At 35.6% G+C, this 17,694-nt stretch overlaps 1 pseudogene; it reads right to left on the reverse strand.

Annotated features, from left to right (window-relative positions):
* Positions 1-14,417: 14,417 nt before the first annotated feature.
* On the reverse strand, positions 14,418-15,341 carry LOC131397690 (vomeronasal type-1 receptor 2-like; annotated as a pseudogene).
* Positions 15,342-17,694: the final 2,353 nt, after the last annotated feature.

Here is a 17,694-nt window from a genome sequence, read left to right on the forward strand (position 1 = left end):
TGTAGCAGTTGGAGAGAATTAAGTCCACCTGCTAAATCTTTTTACTAATATTTGTGGAGAGGACATTTAATTTTTTTCTTATATATATATAACACCTTTAGCTAAGTCTTAGGTCTCTTGGAGCCAAACTAACACCTAAGAGGGATGTGTTGTGGGTTTGGGAATAGTGTATCATTTGACATAGTACCTCACTGTACAGAAATTTCCTAGAGATTCGTGGGCAGATCTAGTGTCCACCTACCCATTTTGTGACCAACTTATCCTATCACAGGAGTCTTCCTGAGGTGGTGAGCACGTTAATGGCTCTTAAATGCTCAATCTCTGCCTACTATTTTGTGGCTTTGGCTTCCAAGATGTCCCAAAGTAACAGCTTTTACCTCATTTGCATATTAACCCACAGCAATGTTATTAGAGTGCAGGGCCAGCACAGACAACAGGCTTATAGGGCCTATGCTTGCATCCTGCCCTATGCTTTTTCTTATTCATGACCAAAGACAGAGACAAGAAAAAACACTGAACATTTCTGGAAGGAGAAGGATCAATAACAGCCAAAGTGTACTCTATACCAAATTCCCCAAAGTTGCTGAGTCCAAGAAACTAGCTTCACAAATATTTTCTCTTGCTAATCTAAATTCAGAAAAGGAAAAAACTCACCACTATTACTTCCACTGGACCCTGCAGACAGAAATCTTGGAGATTGACATGATAAGAGCTCTGAGCTCCTGCCAGCTCTTATCAGAGGTCCAGGAACTCTCAGCTGCAGCAGTCCTGAAGCAAGCCGTATTCAGCCAGTTGAGTTTCTCTCATTTTCATCACCAACTATAGAGAAGAAGAAATATTCCTCCATCCTCTAGGTTATTTTGATTGATCTAAGAATTAAACAGACATGTGCCAGAATAACTGGAGAAAATCAAAGTTTAATAAGTTGTATACATAGGAGAAACCCAGCAAAACTGAGTAACTTGCAAAAATGACTGAAGCCACCACCTTAAATGCCACCTTCAGCTATAGACAAAGGAGGATGTTGAGGGTAGTGGTTTGGAATTCAAAGGATAGGAAGGCAATCATGTGGAGATGGAATAGCAAATCTTTGGTAAAAAAAATTTTTGCCATTCCTTGTAAAGACAATGAGATGTAGAGAGGACTTGGAGAAAACAGGCCTTTCTAGATTCCTTCTTGTCTACCACACCTATTTCATGTTATACTATACTTATTTACGGAATGAGCTTCTTCCTGAAACAGATCTATCTTAAATACTTTCAGGCAGTTAGTGAGAAGGTCAAAGTTTCTTCATGAACTTTTGTTCTTAAAAATTATCAAGCCAAAGAGAGATATTTTGAGGTAGCAAATTCTACTCCCCTACAGTACCCTGTGTGGATTTACATTTAATTTACATACATAACCTGTTCACGTCAAAATGTCCTCATTAATTTTATAATGGCTTCTTGAAAATTTTCCTCTGCATACTTCACTCTGTTGATCTCTCTGATTAATATAACAACAGAGGCTGAGACCAAATCCTGTCCATTTGTCTATTGTAGCATTTAATGTTACTACCTACAGGATATCAAGCTGAAGAATTGGACCAACCTACAGTATTGATCTCTGAAATGACTGTAAGAATCCCAGACTCAACTAGATGAACAAATCCCATAGACCATCAGAATGTGTCTTAGAAAACCATGTGATTTTCTTTTTATGTTTCTATATTGACTCTTTTACTCTCCTGTGTCATTATCCAGGTGAAGCAGGATGAGTTGTAATTGTACAGACTCTAATGAGGCCGATAAGGAGAAAGTCTACCAGAATTGTACCATCCATAGTAACATTGACCAGAGAATTGAGGCTAACTTCAGTACCTTCCTCAGCTGGTGGTGTTTCCTTGAACACTTGCAGGTCGTTATGACTTCCCATAGAATGCAAATCAGTACGTTTTCAGGAGAGAGGGTTGTAATGAAAAGTTTCCACAAGGCTTTGCTTCATGTGACTGAATGGGGCATAGAATTTCCACCAAAGAGAGCTCTCAATTCTTCCTATATTGCTGAGATTTTGCAGCTGCAAGTCTTTTTCTTGAATGTATGAATTCTATTTGTCGAGCAAGGATTTTGGCCCTCTTCCTAACTTGTTAGTGATGTAGTTCAAGTTGAACTACTTTAACATGGGAATTTGAGGCTTGGAGGCCAAAAAGCCTCTATGGTTAGCGATAGTTTTGATAAAAGCCGAGTGTCAAGACAATAACTGAATTCCTAAAGCAGTGTACATAGTGTCATTGCCATGGAGGCCAGGAAGCCAAAATTCCAAGGGAAATCTTTAAGTGGAAGGGCCTTCCCTTTCCCAGACACTCCAAGTCACAAAGTCATCATCCACAATATTTTCTGACTTCTGGATGAATGGGACTGTATAAATCTCACCACTTACTTCCAATAAACCTTAACATGAAAACAGAGCTCAAAGTTTCATCAGGTTTTCTTTGCCACAGTCACTGGCAGGACAATATCATCCCTGTCAGGGCTCTTTGGAGTGAAGCTTCTGACTTGACAACAAACACAACTATATCACTATCGTGAAAAATATGACATCAGAGATAAAGGAATTCAGGATACCATCTGATGCATACACAGGTGGCAACCTACAGCCAAGCTTGTCTCCCTATCACTTCTCTACCTGCCCTTTAACTCTTGGAGATAATCTCCTCCACCTCTATGGGATGGGAAAGCACGAGCATATCCCACATCTGTTCTGACTGTAGATTCTGATGTATAAACAATAAGAGGATTTGAATTAGCCCAAAGTGTCCTACTCATATTGTCACGTTAGCTTTTTGCCCTCACTGTGAATTATGCCCAGATAAGACAAGTTTGTTTTATTTAGTTTATGTGCTTTTATTTTTCTACATGTCCGTCAACCAAGGAGGTGAATTCTTGTTTAAGTCAGGGGCTGCAGCATGATTATGCTATCCCCAGGGCACGACCATAGCGAATACAAAACAACTCATGCTGTTTGATGAGGGTGGGGGAAATACAGGCAGATGAAGAGGTTTCTCTTTTAACTATTCACTCTAGGGTCTGTGCTGCCTTCCTCCCCTTGTACCTCTGAGCATCTGAGAGTACACAGGATCAGCAGCTTCTTCTTCTCTGCCCCATTTAGGTTGACTTGTCTCCACAGTTGTCAGTACTTTCACTCACTCTTATACTTAGCACACCCTCTACTCAGGACCACAGAGGATGGTGACTCGGGCTCCTGGATCCAAAAGAACTCTACAAGTTTGAGTTCTCTCTCTCCTCAGCATTCCAAAGCATATCCAGCTTTATCTTTAAAGCTGCTGAATCAGAGGGAGGGGTCAGGAGTTATACAGGAAAATAGAGAATCCTTGCTAGTAACCAAGGCACTACAAGATATATAAGTTTTTAGTTTTTAGTACCCAATTGGCTGCTTGCAACTCAGGCACATGAACTGATAATACTTTCACTCAAAAGTTCTATGTCAATTTTAGGGAATTCTTGGCCTCACCTCTTACCAGGAGGTGAATGAAGACCAAGCAAAGCACATAGAGACTGCTTGTTTCAATCCTACCACTCACATACCAGCCTCATGAACATGGAAGACAGTGGAGAGCCTTTACTGCAACTTTACCTCTTCCTGTGCAAGAGAAGTTCCTACTGTTTTCAGGAGGTTTTCTCACATCTGTTAACAGAGCCATGAAGGGTCCTTGTCTTTTTCTCTTCCAAAAAATCATCTCTCTCATATTTATCATCCTCCTTATCCAAACTGTCAAAAAATGTGAAGAGTTCTAGGGGCTGGTCCTGTGGTCTAGTGGTTAAGTTTGGCATACTCCACGTCAGTGGCCCCAGTTCACAGATTTGGATCCCAGGCACAGACCTACACACCTCATCAGTCATTCTGTGGCAGCAACACACATACAAAATAGAGGAAGATTAGCAACAGATGTTAGCTCAGGCCCAATCTCCCTCAGGAAAAAATAATTCATTATCAAATGGGATAAAATAGTGAATCATTCATTGTTAAATAAGTCTAAGTTTACCTACACCTTTCTTCTTATTACAGAAAAACTAAAGATGTCCAGGTCTATTAGTAAACATACCTTGTGCTTTATTGAAAGATTATACTGTGTAGTAACCTCTGTTTCCAGAAATTATAAAAAGCATTTGTCTGCCAATCCAAAGAATGCTAATGTAAATGATAGTTCATAATTGCTTAATTCTTAATTTTCACTAAAAATTTAGTTTTTGAAGGGTCAATTAATTTTGAAGTCCAATTAATATATTGTACTAAAATTACTAAAATTTAATACACAAAACCTCTCTCTATACAGGAAAACTAATGTGTATGTTTTCAGTAAAAAAAAGGTAGAAGTAATGGAGATATTTTGTTTGTTTTTGTTAAGAAAATAAAGTTTTCCTAAAGTAAAACTGGTTATGAGAAAGAGGGAAGTAAATTTTGTCCCAAGAAGAGGCTAAGAAGTAAGGAAAGCATGGGACAAAACCTGAATGTAAAAAAAAATATACAGACCAAAAATGTTATGGTAGTTTTGTAGAAGAAGAACACTGAGAAAGAGTTTTGTGCATAATCATGTTGGTTAAGATAAAACTGAATTTAAGTAAATGAGTTTAATATCAAAAGTAAACTGATACAAAATTAGAATTTTGCTTTCTCTCTCTTTTGAAAGGATAGTTTTCTGCAACTTTTAGTCTGCTCTTGATAAAAAGATTATGAAAGGCTTTTCTGTACCTTTGATTAAGTCTACCCAAAAGGAAGAAATTTTGTGTTTTGTTAAAATAATTTCCTAAGTCCAAGTAGCTGCGGTCTCTATATTAAGAGAGTTAAAGATTTTTTCTTTTTCTCTCTAACTGTTAGGTTATCTATGTTTCCCTTTAACATCTTCTATTGTCATTTTGGTTAAATAGATAACTAAGCATTTTTTCATAGGATATATGATATATCGTATATCCTATATGATCAAATGTTTTAAAACCTTTTGATATTTTTGACAAATTCCTCAAAATTCAAATCCTAATTAAATTTTTTCTTTTTTCCTTAAAGTAACTTTGAGGATTTTCAGTGGATCCCTGGGATTTCTCAAAGATTTTGTTCTCTCTTCCTATATAAAGAGTGATATTAAACTAATTATAGTTGTTTGATATGTTAAGTTGCATGAAAAGCATTGTAAAATTAGTGATGCTAAACTTCCCTTATGGACATCCTTATATACATATGTTATTCATATAAATGTTGCAGAAATTGTATGAAATGTGTTTCTGATATGTCATGGTACAATTATAAGTCTAATTACTATCTTAAAATGTGTGTCACAGAAATAACCAAATTTCCTTGTCAACTGCACTGTAACCAAATCTTTAACAATGTCATTTTTAAGGCTTTTGTCATTTTACAGATGGTTATTTTAGTCTAATGCTTTTGCAAATAAGTTTCATCTTCAAAGAAATTCATTGAAAGAACTCTGATACTTTCTCTAGAATACAGATTTCTGATAAACTCTCAGATCATAAAACTGAACTGGGTAAGAAATTACAGAACCCTAACAGAGAAACTGATGGCTTCATAAAAATGCTAACAAAAGATTTAGAGTTGATTATATGGAACTGGATGAACTGATGAGGATGATTATAATTTTTATGACTTTTTTGAAATATTGCTGATTTTTTAGTGTTTTGTTTTTCCAGATTTAAGGAACCCTTGTTCTCTTCTCTCTGAAACTAACTATGACTTATAACAATTTGGTAAGTTACACTTTATAAGCACAATTGAAACATTTATCTTTTTCTCCCTATCTGATCCCTCCAGACTTTGAAAACTCTTAGTGAATGAATATTCTTATTTTCATGGCTATTTAGTTATTTGCATGTGTTCAATAAGAATCTCTTTTCCATACAACATGATCCAATTGGAAATGACATTACCAAGGCTTTGACTGAAATGTCATATTTGAGAAAGACATTCATACTTGGATACAGCAAGACAGCTTAAAGGAACAAAGGTTGACTTTATGGAACAAATACAGCCCCATGGAAATATCAGCTTAGTACCTTGCTTGCAAGTTTCCCAGTAACCTTATCAAGTGAGTAAAGAAGGTCACTTCCTGGCAGGTGCAAGAACCTCAGGATATTTTCGGGACCTCAAAAAGAGAGGAATTCACCCAAATCTATAGGTATAGGCAGAATATAATGAGAACTTCTTGGCTTGGCTTTTATGGCTTCAGGAGGTTTCAAAAGTTCAATCTGAGATTTCTTATTAAAAGTTTCAGTAAAACAGATTTAAAAGAGCTTAGATGATCAATCACTGTTCTTCCTGTACTTATGTAAATAATTGCGTTAAGCTTATTGAAAGTAGACGTATTTTGCAAGCCAATTAATCTTAGTTTGGCTATCTTTGGTAAAAAAAGAGAGTGAGTTTAGAGGGAAAAGTTCAGTAGAAACTATAATACATATTTGTAGATATTAGATTCTAGTTCTGTTAGTTGTCTTTATGGTTTTTGTTTTCCACATATAAACTGGACTGGATCTTTAATTCTTCTACTGTCCTCAAATATTAGGCTAAAGCTCACCAAAATAATGTTTCCAATTTTTTACCCAATTATTTCTTATAAGGAATATTCACCCTAAGCTAACATCTATTGCCCATGTTCCTCTTTTTGCTTGAAGAAGATTTGCCCTGAGCTAACATCAGTGTCAAACTTTCTCCATTTTGTATGTGAGTCACCACCACAGCATGGTTACTGATGAGTGGTGTAGGTTCGTGCCTGGGAACAAAACCTGGGCTGCTGAAGAGGAGAGAACCAACTTAACCACTAGGCAAGAGTGCCAGTCCCTCACCCACTTTTGATTGGAATCATTGAGAATTGAAACCTCACTTTTTCCTGAAACTCTGCAAACTAAAGCTGGACAACTTGATATAAACTTAAAAAAGAGTTACTCAATTTTCCTGAGTTTCTCCCATGTATACATGATACTAAATTTCTTTGAACTTCTCCTGTTATTCCAGCTCATGTCATTTTATTTCTTAGCTCATCCAGAAGAACCTAGAAGTGTAGAAGAATATTTATTTCTCCCCTACAAACACATTTGTACAACTCAGTGTCAATTAATTTGGACTCACATGCACAATTCTATGCCAATTAATATGGGCATTTTGTAGGAAAATATAAATTCCCATTATTGACTCCACACTAGTGGCTGACAGTAGCAAAGAACAATATCCATACAAAGAAGAGAGATAATTATTAATTATTGACTCTGAAATTAAAGCACAGAGATCAAATATCTTAATAGGATGGTTCTATCATTTCTTTATTTTTTGAAAAATGACAGATACATTATTTGCTACAGTGGCAGAGTTAGAGGTGAAATAGAATTATAACTTCAAAAGGTCTGAATCTAGTCTCTAGGCTCTTAATCATGGCTTTTGATTGGTTACTGATTTTACATTTTATATTTTCAAATTTAAGAAAAAATATGAATCAAATCAAACCAAATGAATCAAGATAAGTTAGGTACTTACTATATATCTTCTTGTCCTAAACTTAGTTTTTACCAATTTCTACTTGAGTATGATTTAATTACCTTATTTTTTATTTTCAGACACATTGTAGACTATATTCTGTATTTTGCCATTATTTGATTTAGCAATAAATTATTATTTTTTATCACTTAGTCCATGATGTAAAATGTTTTCATTAAAGTGCTTTTGTTTGTTTCATTTTAATGTGGACTCTTAATTAATATTTTAACCTATAATATCTCTCTGAAAACTTCCAGCTCAAATTTTTTCCTTTTCTCTTCACAAGATAATAGGTGTTATTGCTTCTCAACCTTTGTATTTCAATAATATTCTCACTCAGTGATGCAAGAGAAAGTTCTAATATTCTTCTCTGTGAAGACTTTATTAAAACAATAGAGAAACAGAATTAACTACCTTCACACAACTTTCTATCTACAGTAGCATGACTTTATTGTTCTATTGTTTGTTTTTTTTCCTTTAACCAGCAGATAAGCAAACGCTTTAACTCAAGTCAAGTCGAGAACATTTAAAGGGTAGCACAGATCCCTACACATATTTCCTGCTGATTTTATAGTAATAAACACTGTTTGGAATTAATAATTATTAATTTTGAATTGAAATTTAATCATTTTTTCTATAAAAAAATCCATAATTTTATGTAAGTTCACTTTCCAGTACTCACTTCCCTGTCTTTGATCAATACATTTGGTCATCCACATCAGTATTATAAAATATACATAAGGAAATTGAATTTTACTATCAAGGATAGAGTTACACCAGATTGTGGTAATGTTATGGTCCAGTTCAGAATCATTAAAGATCAAGTCAGTAGGAATAACAGAAGTATTTCTTGCATATCTCCAACACAATCGGCCTTTGTCTATATATCAGATATTATTATGGACTGGCCTTGTCACATTTGACCAGAATTCAGTCATTTACAGGTTCCAAGTTAGTTGGAGACAAAGCCAGTCACTTTGCCTTAGTTCACATGACTGTACTGAGACCAATTCCCATTGTATGTTGATATGTAGCAGGGATCATCTCCTTCCTATGGAGAGAACACGACTTGATTCAGAATGATCCCTATTTCTGTTCACTACACTGAAAGACATGTCTTGTTTTGATCCATTCTTAGGGCAAGGCAGACAGAATGCATTGATGTAAGTAACAATTACCTCTGAGAACTTGCATAAATTTGGAGTTCATAGGATTTCCAGTAGTGCACCCCCTGTGCCTCTGCTAGCAGAATAAAGGGTCAGGGCTCCATCACTGCTACCACCTCTGTATTAAAATAGTCATTAGAACCTTGTAGGTTATAACAAGAGCCATTTTCCAACACTGACTCCTGGTAATATCCAGCTTTGTGAAATCTTAAGTCTGCCTGATGCACTTCAGTAAAGCCTCATCATCTTTCCATGATTATTTCTTTCTTTTCCTCCTTGAAGCATGCTCCTTCTAATCAGCCCATTATAGCCAATAAATCTTTTTCTCTGAATGTTCCTACTGATTAAAAGTAAATTCAGCTTGTCCTACAAGCCTAAATGACTACCTTTCTCACCTCAATATAAGTGCTAAAACCCCCTTTCCCGATAATTGCAGACTGGCACTTTTCAAACTAATTTTAACCAATTACCTAGGCTTTCTTTGAGCCTAGAGATCAGCCCAAAGGGAAAGCCTAAGTTCTTCATTTCATGAGACATAAGAAAAAATTAGCTATCACTCTAAATTATTATTTTTGCTGATAAATTAATAACACAAATTACATGAGCTTATTTGACTAGTAAACCCAGGCTGCATGTCTGTATCATATCCAGTGTTGGTAAGTCTGAGGAAGTAACTATTTCAATCAAACCAACAAACTTAAATAAGCTTTTATTTACCAAAGATTATTTTATATCATGGTAACTTGAAAAATGTTTGGGTTAATTCCTATTACATTTAGTAATAATTTATATAAGCACTTACTTTAAACCCACTAAATAGAGATCTTAATCTTGACCATACCATCCAGAAGTAAAAACAATCTCACATATACAACATATATATAGACATACATGAACACACAGGCAGACAAAAACAGAAACCTTATACTTTCCATTAAATTTTTGCTATGAATAAGGAACTATGCAAATCACACTACTTGGTAACAGAATAGTTGTATCCAAATTTTGTTCCAGCAATTGTAAAGAATTAAGTTCACTTTCTAAATCTTTTTACTAATATTTGTGGAGAGAACATTTAAGTTTTCTTTCTTGTATGCATATAACACATTTAGGTAAGCCTCAGGTCTCTTGGAGGCAAACTAATGCCTAAGAGGGATGTGTTGTGGGGTTGGGAATTGTATATTGTTTTACAGAGTATCTCATTGTATGGAAATTTTCTTGAGATTGGTAGGTTGACCTAATGTCTATCTACCACATTTCATGACCAACTCATCCTATCACAGGAGTCTTCTTAAGATGGTGAGCACACTAATGGCTCTTAAATGCTCAACCTGTGCCCAACATTTTGTGGGTTTGGCTTTCAAGATTTCCCTTAGCAACAGCTTTTACCTCATGTGCATATTAACCCATAGCAAAGTTTGTCATTAGAGTGCAGGGCCAGCCCAGGCAACAGGCTTATGAGGCCTATGCTTCCATCTTGACCTGTTTTTTTCTCTTTATGATAAGAGACACAGACAAAAACAGTGGCCATCTCTGGGAGGAGATGGGTCAATAACAACCAAAGAGTACTCTACCAAATTGCCCAAGAGGCTGAGTCCAAGAAACTAGCTTCACAAATATTTTCTCCTGCTAATCTAAATTTTTTTTTTTTTTTTTTTTGGTCATTGAAAGTTATTTTTTATTTTTTTTATTTTTTTTTTAATTTTTTGTTTATTGCAGTAACATTGGTTTATAACATTGTAAAAATTTCAGGTGTACAACATTGTACTTCTATTTCTGCATGGACTACATCATGTTCACCACCAAAATACTAATTACAACCCATCACCACACACATGTACCGAATTATCCCTTTCACCCTCCTCCCTCCCCCCTTCTCCTCTGGTAACCACCAGCCGGGGGGCTCCCCGGCTCAAGGCCCTGCACCTCCAGGGAGGCTGCGTACCTGTGAGCTGCTCCTGGCGGCCGTGAAGCTGGCGGCTTGTGAAGGCGGCGTTTTTCCTCTCCGGAAGGGAGTCTCTGCCTCTTCCACCCCAGTTAGGATTTTCCGTTGTTGCAGGAGTTCCTCTTATCCAGTTTTCAGTTTTGTCTCAGGGGTAATTTTTCCACGAGTAGTTGTAAATTGGCTGTGTCCACGGGAGGAGGTGAGTTCCGAGTCTGCTTACGCCGCCATCTTGACTCCTCCAGGATCAGAAGATAACATTTCTAAACCAATTGAATTTCATTAGCTTTATGGGAAAACAATATCATTTGCTATTCACATCACAACAAAGTGTTTCTGAGTGGATTTCTGATCTTAATTTTAAAGATGAATAATGTAATTTATAGAAGGAATCAAAAGGGATAATCTCCACCTTCTTACTATGGGAAATATTTCTGACCCTGAACAAAAAACATTAACTAGAATAGAAGAAATGACAAGTTAGATTATGGTAATATTAAGTACTAGATCTAAGAGCTCCAAACTAAAAACCACTCAAGTCAACACAAGCAGAGGAATGATGAAATTAATTATTTGATATCCAATTATGATAAATGCATAAACAACATAAGGAATAAAGATAACAACAAATAAGTCAATGCTGTATTGCTTCATCTGCATACAATTAAAAGCAGGCTGAAAGATTACTATGTTCTTAGATGTCAGAATATTGGTTGCTCAGTGGAAGTACTGACTAGTAGGTGGAAAAATGTGGTTTCTGGTGAATGCTGCCATATTTTATCTTTTTTTTTTTTGTAATCTAAGTGTTGAGTACAGAGGTATGTTCAGTTTGTGAAATTTCATTGAGCTATGCATTATGTCATGCATGTGACATTAAATTTTTCAATATAGATCACCAATAAAAGAATTGTGGATTATTGTTCGATTGCCATCACACTGTCTAGGATGAGGTTAAATATATTATATAACTACATTCTGATTAGTTTCTCAAAGCATGCTGTAGTATCCCAGTTAAAAATGAAAAAGTGTTGATTGAACAAATTCCAAGGCAATGAGGTAAAACGTAGAAATAGCTAAAAAATTAATACGGAAATTTTAGATAGTAAAACTGGGAACATACAACAGGTGTAAAGAAGACCAGACAGTAAGTTGGCAAATCCAATCACCAATATAAATGTTATTGTATTAAAAATAACTACACTAATCATACTTGTTAAACTTAAACATGTTTTACTATATTCAATTGATTATTTTTTCAAGCAACATAGCTAAAATATTAGGATTAAATTTATAAACAAGAAAAATAGATTTCATGTAATTTCAACCAATTGATTATCCAATCTCTAAAGAAAAGAGGCAAAATATAGAGTTATTTTAATTTATTGATACAGAGGAAGTTAAATGGGAAAGAATGGGAAAATAGAGCAGATGCAATAAAGACCATCCAAAAAGTTGAAGGATCTATTCCCAAATATATCCATTTTTACATGCACCTTAAAGACTTCACCTAACAAAGTCAAATATTTTTTAATATATTCAGTTGGATAATTTTCTAAGAGATACACCTAAAATATAAAGATTTATACATAAAAAATCAAAATATATTCCATGTAAATGTAACCAACTGAACAACTTGCAGTGGCAGGTGGATGTATACACTTATATAATTCAGATAAATGAGACTAAAGGTCAAAACAGCTTGCAATTGTGGTAATTAGAATTATTTTTTAATTTCTTAATTTATAATTTTCCAAAGTTATTGATGATGAAATCTAAAAATAATTTGACTGATTCTATATTTATATATATGCATATATAAACACACAGATACACCAACATATATGTGTATATATACACACAAACACACACAAATATATGTATATGTATAGGTATATGTACATACCCACAGAGGTGTATTGTTTGATGTCTAATACATATGTAAATATTTCTAAGTGAATCACATGATCTTTTTTTTTTTAATTTTTGGTTTATTGCAGTAACATTGGTTTATGACATTGTAAAAATTTCAGGTGTACATCATTGTACTTCTATTTCTGCATAGATTACATCATGTTCACCACCAAAATACTAATTACAACCCATCACCACACACATGTACCGAATTATCCCTTTCACCCTCCTCCCTCCCCCTTTCCCCTCTGGTAACCACCAATCCAATCTCTGTCCCTATGTGTTTGTGTGGTGGGAGTGCAAACTGGTGCAGCCACTATGGAAAACAGTATGGAGATTCCTCAAAAAATCAAGGATAGAACTACCATATGATCCAGCTATTCCACTGTTGGGTATTTATCCAAAGAACTTGAAAACACCAATTTGTAAAGGTACACGCACCCCTGTGTTCATTGCAGTGTTATTCACAATAGCCAAGACTTGGAAGCATCCTAAGTGCCCATCAAGGGACGAATGGATAAAGAAGCTGTGGTATATATACACAGTGGAATACTACTCAGCCATAAGAAACGATGAAATCCAGGCATTTGTGACAACATGGATGGACATTGAGGGTATAATGCAAAGTGAAATAAGTCAGAGGGAGAAGGTCAAATACGGTATGATTTCCTTCATTAAGTAGTAGATAATAACAACAATAAACATGATCTTAAAATATGTTTTTTTCCAGCAGAACATTCAGTATATATCCATTAGGTCAAAATAATTCTCTGTTTTTTAAACATTTGAAACCTTACTTCTTTGTATTTGCTTTATAATGTAAATATGGAGAAAATATATAAAAATCATTTCTACAATTAAAGAAATACCCATTTTATTCCTTTGAATATCCACAGGCCAAAAATCACACATGTATAATATAGATTTTTGACTTACCCCTCCAAGTGGCTATTCCACCACTGCTTCATGATTAATGGAAGACTCCACCATGGCCTTATTTCCTCACGTTAAAGACATGGGAGTGCACCTTGGAACCTGTTTCTGCCAATGTGAACAATTGGCATCTTTACATAATAGAAAAATCTACCTTGTATAGACCTAAATATCCATGGTTTTTTTCCCCCAGACAGAATGCATTTTCATAGGTATCACTTACTTGACGTCTTTTAAAAATCAGCCAAAACGTGTTTTTCTGCTCTCATTTTTCTGATTCAGTTCAATATGACCAATTCTACATGAAAATGTTTCAAATATACTATCCTTCTTTGTAATACCTCAAATGAGAAGGTCTCTCTAAGGATGGAATGTATAAAACTCATAGTAGGCCCTCGATGCATCTAAACTCTGAAATTGAATTTGCACTCCAGCTTAATTCCATGTACTTGATTGTGCTGTAGGAGAATTTTCCTTCCTCCAGTTTCTTGAATGACAATCTCATTGGTTTTTATGTTTTTATGGAACTTTTCCTACAATCCTATAAGTAGTAAATATCTTGAAAATTTATTATATCAGGTTGAAAGTTATATTCTTAATAGCTTCACCATAATCTCCAGATTGTTTCTGGAACCACCACTTTAGCACTGTATAGACTCTGAAACCCTACACTGGAAACATGAATAAAGTTTCAATTACATACATAGTAACATGATAAATATATCACATTTCATTTATAATTGCTATTGGTGTTGTTATTTATTTAGGAACAGAAGCTCAGTCTAACTTGTTTACAACTCTCTTGTAATGTGAATATTTCATAAGTGTTCTTATACACGGAAAAGGATTAATGAATAAACAACTAACCATTGTGAATAGGCATATAATTTACATAATTATAATAAGCTTGGAGGATTTTGTATTTCATTCTAGGCAAAACAGAACCTAGATACTCGGGAGTCATAGCTCATGAGAATGTAAGTGCTGACAGTTGGGAAACATGCAGCGAATAGTGTAGAAGTATTCCTCAGCCACAAACTGGGATTGTTAAATACTGCCAAACAAATGTGGAAGATAGAGGATAGAGTCCACAAAGATACAAAGGTACTCACCAAGACAAGGATGCTTTGGTGGCTCTTGTCTCAGGGGAGGATCTTGAGGAGAGACTGTTCCGATGAATGTATCGGACCCTCTGCTTGTGCCTGAGCAGAATGACAACCATGGAGCCACTGGCTCAGACCATCAGCATCAAACAGAAACAATCATAGAATAATACAAATGGAACATAGATTAACTCTGTGATTTTGCCATAAAATACTACATATCAGTAGCCATACTCTATTTTCTTTGTGATACTTGTGTTGTTCCATTTATCAGTCATATGAAAAGGAACCAGAGTATTTAGCATCAAGTTCAGGATCCAGCAGAGGATGTTGGAGGTGCCTATGTACTTGGAAGCTTTTACTTTAAGCTCTGCCCACCTGGAGTTCCTGGGACTGATCATGATCACCTGGAAGACACACAAGAGACAGGTATTTCCAATGGACACGTCCCTTCCCACTTTGTGAACATAGAAAACAAGTTTGCATCACAAAATCATTGAAGAAAAGCTTCAACCCAAAAACTGCTCTTCTTTCTGGGAGTTCTTTGGGAAGAATCACTGTAGCGGTTGGCTACAGTCAGGTGCTTGAGAATCAAATCTGTGGACCTAAACTTGCATCGTGGGAAGTAAAGGAAGAGAAAATGGTAAACAAGAGAGAAATTCCCCAGAATTCCAACTACGGTCTGTAATAAAAACATCATTCTTATCGCCAAATCCCTGGTGGCCATTCTGTCAAATCCCAGGGAGTGATATTCATCTTCTGGGCCAAATATTCCTGCACAGGAAAATGAGGCAAGAGCTCTACATATCATGTCAGCTGAAATTTCAATATTCTTCACTTACATTAGTTCTCACTGAAAAATAATTATTTATACTTTTTCCTTTTGAACAGGTGTCTGAGAGTTGAATGCCTAACACTGAAAGATCTTTCACAGACTATGGATCACTAGCTAAAAGCCATGTATGCAGTTACCTTGTATTCCTCATAAATTCTTGAGAGAGTCAGAAGTAGTATCTTCATTGAAAAGATAATTAGCAATGAGGCAGAAAAAAGTTAATGATTTATCCAAATTTAAACCCTTATTATGGGACAGGTGAATAGTAGAACCTTTCTTTTTTTTTTTAAATGGGGGGCTACGTTCCTGGAGAGTTGTGAGGATTAAAGATTTTATTTATTTATTTATTTTCACCCCAAAGCCCCCAGTAGATAGTTGTATGTCATAGCTGCACATCCTTCTAGTTGCTGTACGTGGGACGCGGCCTCAGCATGGCCGGAGAAGCGGTGCGTAGGTGCGAGCCCGGGATCCCAACCGGGGCTGCCAGCACCGGAGCGTGCACGCTTAACCGCTAAGCCACAGGGCCGGCCTAGTAGAACCTTTCTAGACGGGTAAAATGGCAGCGCATTTAAACACAACGCTATTTTCACAAAGCTAAGGTAGTTAATTATATTCTCAGATAAAATACAGATGTATATTTGGATGTTTTCATACCTTGACATTTTATTTTAGATTCGGTTGTACTTTTTGTTATATTGTTGCAACAAGTTTCCATTTATTTTTAAATGTTTATTGTGTAGGCCAACACCAATTATGAATCAAAGTTTGGATTTCTTAATAAAATATTGTCGTTGTTAGTGCTGTCAAGTCAATTCTAATTCCTAATCATCCCGTGTACAGCAGAGCGGAACTCTTCCTGGTCTTTTTGCCTCCGTCCTCTCCTCTTTCTGTGCTGTATCAGACAATGCTTTGCTGCTATTCATAGACTTTCATCACCAAGTCTTTTGCTGAAACCTGTCCGCCATAGGTGACCCTGCTGGTATTTGAAATAGCAGTGACATAGCTTTAGCATCACAGCAACACATAGCCACCACAGTATGACAACCAACAGATGGGTGGTGTGATTCCTTGTCCAGAACATGAACTCTGGCTGTGGTGGTGCAAGTGTTGAATCTTAACAACTAGATCGCCATAGCTGGCTTGTATAAAATATAGATGTACTGATTTTAGTATAATTCTATAGGGGTCTGCTCCATGAAAAATTGTATTGAAAACATACACTCTAGGCTTTATACTGGATTAGCCATAGAAACAGTCATTTTCTTTTATGACAGTAATAGAATGACATCTTACACAGGAATCACTGAACACTATTTTGTGCCCTAAACTATGAGACTGGAAACACCAATATATGACAAAGGAGTGTAGCATAGAAAATGAATATTACTAATTTCAAATCATAAACGAATCTTTTAATTAACATGACTTAAATAGTAACAGTAAGTCAGAATTTGTGAAACATTAAAATATAAGATGTATGAAAAATAAAATTTTTAAGATCTGAAATCATTTTATTTTCTAAATTGAAACTGCAGAGCTTGGAACTGATATGAGAATATTTTTAAGCCAGAGAATAGATCGCAAGATACTATTGCGCCTCATACCTGTTATCGGAAACCCATTTGTAACACTACTATTTCTTTAAATGCTCCTTCCCTAATTTGAAGATGGAAAATGGTCTCACCAGAATCAGCCAACCATGAATGTTTTCAGTAGGAAACAATTACTGTCTCCATTATGGACTTCATACACCCAGAGCTAGAGAAAATATTTCCATTCCAGCAATTGTAATTCATATACACTATTTTTTCAAGGCATTAGATGATTCCTATAGATTTATTCTAGCTTTTATTAATCATGGAGGTGCTACTGGCACACATCTAGTACCCCAGAAAATTTATTCTATGATTCCTTTAAGTTACCTGACTACAGATATATGTCCACAATACAGTCATATCTCACATTAGATGATCAGGTTTCCTTATCATTTGGATTAAACATCAACACTCACTGTCAGTGAGGATTACATGAAATTACATTTAGAGGTCTCAGGTATTTGTGTGTGGTGTAGGACCCCCACTACTCTTTACTAGCTCAGCTCATGTCTTAGAATCATTCCTCCTTCCTGTGTGGCTTTGGCATTGGGCCAGGTTCAAATCCAAATGATTCCCTTCTTCTGATATTATCACTTACCAAGACTCTGACATCCCTCCTTGCTTGTAGACTCTCAGACTGATATTGAAAATTCTCATCTGTTTCCTTCTGGCT

This window comes from Diceros bicornis, chromosome 34 (assembly GCF_020826845.1).
Source record: "Diceros bicornis minor isolate mBicDic1 chromosome 34, mDicBic1.mat.cur, whole genome shotgun sequence".
NCBI lineage: Eukaryota > Metazoa > Chordata > Mammalia > Perissodactyla > Rhinocerotidae > Diceros > Diceros bicornis.